General features: G+C 37.9%; 1 long non-coding RNA gene across 1 annotated transcript in view; it reads left to right on the top strand.

Annotated features, from left to right (window-relative positions):
- The first annotated feature begins 205 nt into the window (after positions 1-205).
- LOC135111675 (uncharacterized) overlaps positions 206-6,883 on the top strand; it is a 53,989-nt gene continuing 47,311 nt past the window's right edge. Inside the window, exon 1 of the long non-coding RNA XR_010273871.1 lies at positions 206-359. This is a non-coding gene — a long non-coding RNA (uncharacterized LOC135111675). The remainder of the gene's footprint in view (positions 360-6,883) is intronic.

Raw genomic sequence — 6,883 nt, 5'->3', positions numbered from 1 at the left:
TTTTATCTCCAGTTATGTTACGTTTCCTATCAACGGCAATACCCACTCTCACATTTCCTTGGTTGCAGCTTCCTATGGATAGTTTAACAGCAATCACCTTTTCAACACTGATAATACACGAAAAGTATAAGTTTAATTAGTTTTTAGGGCTAGGTAATATACGTTTATTTAGTATTGTCTATGATCAACGGTCGTGGCGGTTAGCATGTATGTTTATGTGTCTGTATGCGAGTGTGTGACGGATAGTCTGTATGTGTTCGTGTTTCGCGGCCGGCCCTACATACCCCATCGTTGAGTGTTCTCTGTGTCGCGCTGGAGACAGGACCTCCTGAAGCCAGCGCCGCGTGGACACCCTTGAGGTACGCAGAAGACTGTTCATAGCCCATTCACTACTAACATTTCCATAATCACCTCTAACTTTTTGGACACACATATTACACTAGTCTCTTAAACAGCTCCGTAGCCTAGAAAATGGAAACTTGAAACAATTTATCATACCTATATAAAACAGAACAAAAACAAAATTTTATACCAGCCTCTTAAATAGTTCCTTAGCCTAGAAAATATATGATTAACCTTCCATATTTTTACGGTGGTCAGTGTTAGCAATGGACAACCACAGGAGTAAAACCGTTCGGGATCTCATCTCAGTCGCTCTTCACAGGCCGTAGTGGACGTTATTGGGGTTGGTTTTGGTGATAAGTAAATATTCTGCATCGTCATTGGGATGAACACCTGTGAGATAAGCCGGCTGATCATCTTTGTGGTCTGAAAATAGTTCCATAATACGGTTAGGTTATTCTTTTCCTCGCAGACTGAAAGGGATGATAGATGGAGTGACTGCAGCAGGCATGACAGGAAATTTGTGTTAAAAAGACTGAAAAAAAGAGAAATAAAAGCGAGAGTAAGTAACGATTTGCTAATATCAAGTACAATGTTAATTTTCTTAGCAATTTGCAGGAAGCGAAGAGAAGTGAAGACGAAAAGCAAGCGACTTTTGATGAACAGTGACGACTTGGTGCATACCACTCTACTTGCATTCCAGTGAAAAGTAAAGATTTGCTAGCTAAATGCCCTGAACTCAAAAAATGTTTCTAGCTACAAGCCCCTTCAAAAAAAAAAAAGAAAAAAAGACAAAGGTACTCGCCAAATGCGTCTTGCCAAGTACTTCTAGCCAAATGCCTCATCTGCGCAGTGAAAGCGGCGCCATTGCTTCCACATAGAGACGATTCATTCATTGCTTATTCTATACATGAGGGTTGACGAGAGGCAAGCAGAGGTGACAATGGCGGGGAATATTCCTACAAGAAAACTTGGGATGGCCTGGAGTAGATGGTTAGGACACGGAGATAGGCTGGGAAAGTTGGAGAAATCCTTTTATCTTGTGGTGAAATCCCAAAGGCTGATGACGGATGCGTGGAAGGAGAGGAAGAAGAGAGGGAGGAAGGAAGGAGGGGAGGAGTAATATGAGAGGCAAGAGGGAGGGAAGTAAAGGAAATAAGACATGAGGAGAGGTGATTATGAATGGAAGAAGGGAGGAGAATATGAAGGGGGAATGGCGAAGAGAGAGGGAAAAGAGGAGAATATGAAAGATGAATGACGAGGAGAGAGAGAAGAGAGGAGAATATGAAGGAGGAATGACGAAGAGAGAGAGAGAGGGGGAATATAAAGGAATATGAAGGACAAATGGCGAAAGGAGAGGAAAGAAAGAATATGGAGGAGAAAAGAAGAGAAAAGGATAAGGGAGGAGGAGTGTGCGACGTTAAGGAAAGATGGAAGGAAGAGAAAATGTAACAAATTGCGAAAAGAAGAAAGAAAAGGTGATGAGGAGAATGTAGAAGTAACAGCAAAAGGGAGGGATGAAAGAAAAACAGAAAGAAGATAAATGTGAAGGAGGAGAAGGGAGGAAAGGAGATGAGTGTGAAGGAAGACAAAAAAAAAAAAAAAAAATCAGTATGAAATAGGAAATAACATAAATGAACGGACAGGAGAAAGAGAGGAATTGAGGAAACGGAGGAAAGGAAGAACGTGATAGAGAGATGAACGTAGGGAGGAAGGAATGGAGGGGAAGAGAGCGGTAGGAGAAAGAAGGGGGACATGGAGGGAGGTAGGGGGAGAAAAGGCGGAGCGTGTGGGCATAACATCTTTTGAATAACAATAACAAGACGCCCGTATTGCATGCCTACAAGAAGCAATACGCGGTAGACATATTGAAGTAGAAGAAAGAAGGAAAAAAAAAAGGAAAATGAATAATACCCACGTACAAGTACTAAGTACCGAAGAAAATGTTAAGATTGAAGAAAGAAAGAAAAGAAAAAATGAATACTACTACTTATAAGGAATATATATAAACAGGATATGCTAATGATCATAAATTATTCTTATTTTCACCTTCTTTTCTTAAATTATTCCCATTTTTACTCTCATCTGTCGTATCACCCCTATCTCTTCACATTCTTTCATTATCCATCCTTTCTTCTCATTATCTACCATTCCCTTTTCTTTACCTCAGATTTTACTATTCATTCCTCATTTCTTCGCTATCTTTTCTTATATCATTCCTTTAATTTTTTTTTTTATCCTCATCTGTCGTATTATCACTTCTCTTCACATTCATTATCCATTCCTTCTCATTCGCTTTGCACCATCACACTTTCATCATCCTCCTCCTCCTATTCACCTCCTTTATCATTCTTTATTTTCCTTGCATTCATGGCTTCTAGGATATTCTCATCATTTATGTATGTTCTGTTTTATTTATTTTCAGTCTTTTCCTTGAGCGCAATATATAATGTATAACGTTTTGTATGCGTGGTAATACGTACAGCAAGGATTAGCATAAAGGTGTGTATGACAGGTATAGTACGGGTGTATAGGAAGGTGTAGAGCAGGTGTGTAATGTGTAGTGTAGTGATGGGGTGATGAGGAAGGTGTAGACCAGGTGTGGGGTGTGTAAGTAGGTGTGAGGCAAGTGTATGGGTCCGCAGGTGTGTTAGGTGTGTAGTCTTGGTGATGAGGAAGGTGTAAGGCACGTATGTGGTTATGCAGGTGTGTAATTGTAAAGATAACATCAGGATTGTATTTGTGGATTCATTGATTAGTTTATGATTGACGGGAATACCTGTGTTATTGTTTGACTCACACACACACACACACTCTCTCTCTCTCTCTCTCTCTCTCTCTCTCTCTCTCTCTCTCTCTCTCTCTCTCTCTCTCTCTCTCTCTCTCTCTCAAAACTAATCCCAACTGTTGATTGAAGCATATTATTATTATTATTATTATTATTATTATTATTATTATTATTATTATTATTATTATTATCTTATTGTCAGAGGTAGCAGCAGTAATATAATAAGAAAAGAATAGAAACGCAAAATTGAATAGCCAAATAATAACTAAGAGTAATTTAATAAAAAAAAAAGCTAGAAGAACTAAATCATAAGCAAATATGGAAGGGTTTAATTAAAACAGTGTTAAACTAAAAATATCAACCACTTAAAACGATATAAAATTAATGAAAAGACAAATAAATAAATAAGTGGATAAATAAGTAAATAAATAATAAAAAAAGATAAAAAAGAGGAACTATTAAAAAAAAAAGCTAAGCCTAAAGGAACTTCTAAAAAAGTTAAGCCTATCGTTCAAGAGAACCAACGCCCACGTTCGCCGCTAGTGTGTTCCTGTGGTGGCCGAGATAGACACGCGTCCCTCCCTCCCTCTGACCATCGCAGGGAAAAAGTGAGTGGGAGAACTGTTATAGATTAGCATGGGAAGTCAATGATTTACTGTTTTGGTTTCTGTAGTGGTTTATATTAGTTTATTTTTATTTATTTATTTTCTCGGGTGGTTAAATTATACGCAATAGTCAGTTTTTTACCTTTATTTTATTTTATTTATTTATTTTTTTGTATATGTTTTGCTAATATTCCTATGCGTGTATTTTGAATTATATATAAGCGTTTTTTGATTACTTATTTATTCTATTTTACACTGTTTTTGAATTTATTGAATGATTATATATTTTTTTCATTCATACTGGTGAAAAATTAGAAATCCTTCTACTACTACTACTACTACTACTACTACTACTACTACTACTACTACTACTACTACTACTACTACTACAACTACTACAACTACTACAACCTGTGCCATCTCCGCATTTCTTCCTTTCGTCTTAATGAGGGAGAGAGAGAGAGAGAGAGAGAGAGAGAGAGAGAGAGAGAGAGAGAGAGAGAGAGAGAGAGAGAGAGAGAGAGAGAGAGAGAGAGAGAGAGAGAGAGCCTTGACTTAGATTCATTAACGATTCCTTTAGTTGGTTCCTTTATAATCCTTGGCCTGAGGCTGGCACTGAATTTGTTACGTAGATAGAGAGAGAGAGAGAGAGAGAGAGAGAGAGAGAGAGAGAGAGAGAGAGAGAGAGAGAGAGAGAGAGAGAGAGAGAGAGAGAGAGAGAGAGAGAGGGCAGAAGAGGGATGTGAAGGAAAAGAGGATAGAAAAATAGGGGAATAATGGAAAATAAGGAAAGGGGAAAGGAAACAGAAGAAGATGGATGAAAAGTACGTGGAAGAAATATGAAATAATAAATGAAAGGCAAGGAAAAGATGAAAAAAAAAATGGTGAGAGAAAGAAAGAGTAAAGAAATGATAATGGAGGAAGGAAGAACAAAATGCAGATGTATTCAAGGAAGAAGAAAAAAAAGAAAATTGGAGCTGTAATGAAGACAGAGGTAGAAAAGGCAGTTTTATTGAAGAGAGAATGAAAAAAAAAAATAGTAAAGAAAAGAACACAATGCATTTTTACTGAAGAATGAAAGAATGAAAGAGAGAATAAAGAATGGAGAACGGAAGGCAGTTTTATTGAAGAAAGAAAGACAGAGTGAAGAAATAATGGAGAAAGGGAAAGAGGAAACAGATTTATTTATACGCAGATTAATCCTTTGAGTATTATGGCGTCTGGTCAAGCTTGATAAAGAGTTGTGGTGAAAGTTATGACTGTAATCTAACTACTATTGCGTCTCGAGGTTAATAAAATGTTGCTATGGAAATTACGAAAATGATTTGACTCTTATACGTCTTCTCAAGCTTAATAAAATACTGTGCTATGAGATAAGGCTGTAATGTGACTGCTGTGGCGTCTCTTCAAGCTTAATATTTAAATACTATAGTGTAAGTTAAGAGTAGAAATAGTAAAACAATGGCTATGAGGTCTCTGCAAGCTTAATTAAATGTCGTTGTGTGAGTTGGAATCTCCTTAAGCTTAGTAAAAAGATATGACTGTCATAGAGTATTTTCAAGCTTAATAGATAACGTGGTGCGAATTAAGAGAGAGAGAGAGAGAGAGAGAGAGAGAGAGAGAGAGAGAGAGAGAGAGAGAGAGAGAGAGAGAGAGAGAGGGAAAGGATGGAAGGTGGAGGATATAGGAGAGCTGGAAAGGAAAGGAGGAAAGGTGGAGGGAATACACGAGGCGTAATAAGAAAGGGTATTTGTAATTCTTTTCATTCTTGATTCCAGAGAGAGAGAGAGAGAGAGAGAGAGAGAGAGAGAGAGAGAGGGGCATGGTTTTCTCAGAAGCGAGTGCGTACGTAAGCTTCGATTAGGCAAGGCTTCTCTGAAATTGTTTCGAACACAAACACAGACACACACACACACACACACACACACACACACACACACACACACACACACTTGTAAAAATAAACACTTTTCGCCTTTAATTCATGAGTAAGAGAGAGAGAGAGAGAGAGAGAGAGAGAGAGAGAGAGAGAGAGAGAGAGAGAGAGAGAGAGAGAGAGAGAGAGAGAGAGAGGTGTTACAAGATAAACAGACAGGTTTGGACAGGTGTAGAAAAGGTAGCGGGCCTCTTTCCGGACACTGATAGATGTTACCTGGATATTTATTTATTTTTTTCTTCCTATTTCGTCCTTTACTTAGAGCAGTTTTTCCTTGCCCTTTTCCTTTTCAGCTTTTTTGGGCCAGTGTCTTAATGGTAGTCGCCCCTTCACCCATTGATTGCGTGTGTGTGAAAGTCCAGTGTTGATTGATGGGGCTTGTCTTGTCACTTTGAGATGTTTGTGTGCTGTTGTTGTTGTTGTTGTTGTTGTTGTTGTTGTTGATTTTGTTTCGTTGGTTAGGTTGGCACTTGTTTGCTTTTGATTTTTTTTTGTATGTGGTTGTGTGTGTGTGTGTGTGTGTGTGTGTGTGTGTGTGTGTGTGTGTGTGTGTGTGTGTTAGCTCATTATTATTATTGCTATTACTGTTATCGTTATTATTATTATTATTATTATTATTATTATTATTATTATTATTATTATTATTATTATTATCATCGTCATTGTTGTTGTCGGTATCATTACTGTTATTATCATTATTATTATAGGTTATCATTATCACCATCGTTACCATCACCGCTGTTTATGCGATAAACTTAGTTGCAGTAGTAGTATTAGTAATAGTAGTAGTAGTAGTAGTAGTAGTAGTAGTAGTAGTAGTAGTAGTAGTAGTAGTAGTAGTAGTAGTATCTTTCGCATCGTCATCAGCAACAGTAGGAAGGTCCTTGGATGCAGCAAGGACATAACAACAGTAGTTACCATCATCAATATCATCTTCATCATCTTCATTATCATCATCATCATCATCATCATCACTAACAGCAGCTTTATTATTAGCATTAGAAGAGCTTCGTATTAGTATTGACAACAGTAGAAGCAACTATCATGTGCATGTGTGTGTGTGTGTGTGTGTGTGTGTGTGTGTGTGTGTGTGTGGTATTGCTTTCAGTTGCCACACACACACACACATACTAGGAAGCCAGCAGGTGTGTGACGTCCCTAATCACAAAAGACAGTGCTGGGAAAGGACACAGGACAGCATGGGAGGGGAGG

Source organism: Scylla paramamosain, chromosome 22 (assembly GCF_035594125.1).
Source record: "Scylla paramamosain isolate STU-SP2022 chromosome 22, ASM3559412v1, whole genome shotgun sequence".
Taxonomy (NCBI): Eukaryota; Metazoa; Arthropoda; class Malacostraca; order Decapoda; family Portunidae; genus Scylla; species Scylla paramamosain.
The sequence above is the reverse complement of the archived record's forward strand: the minus strand, read 5'-3'. Positions and strand labels throughout refer to the sequence as shown.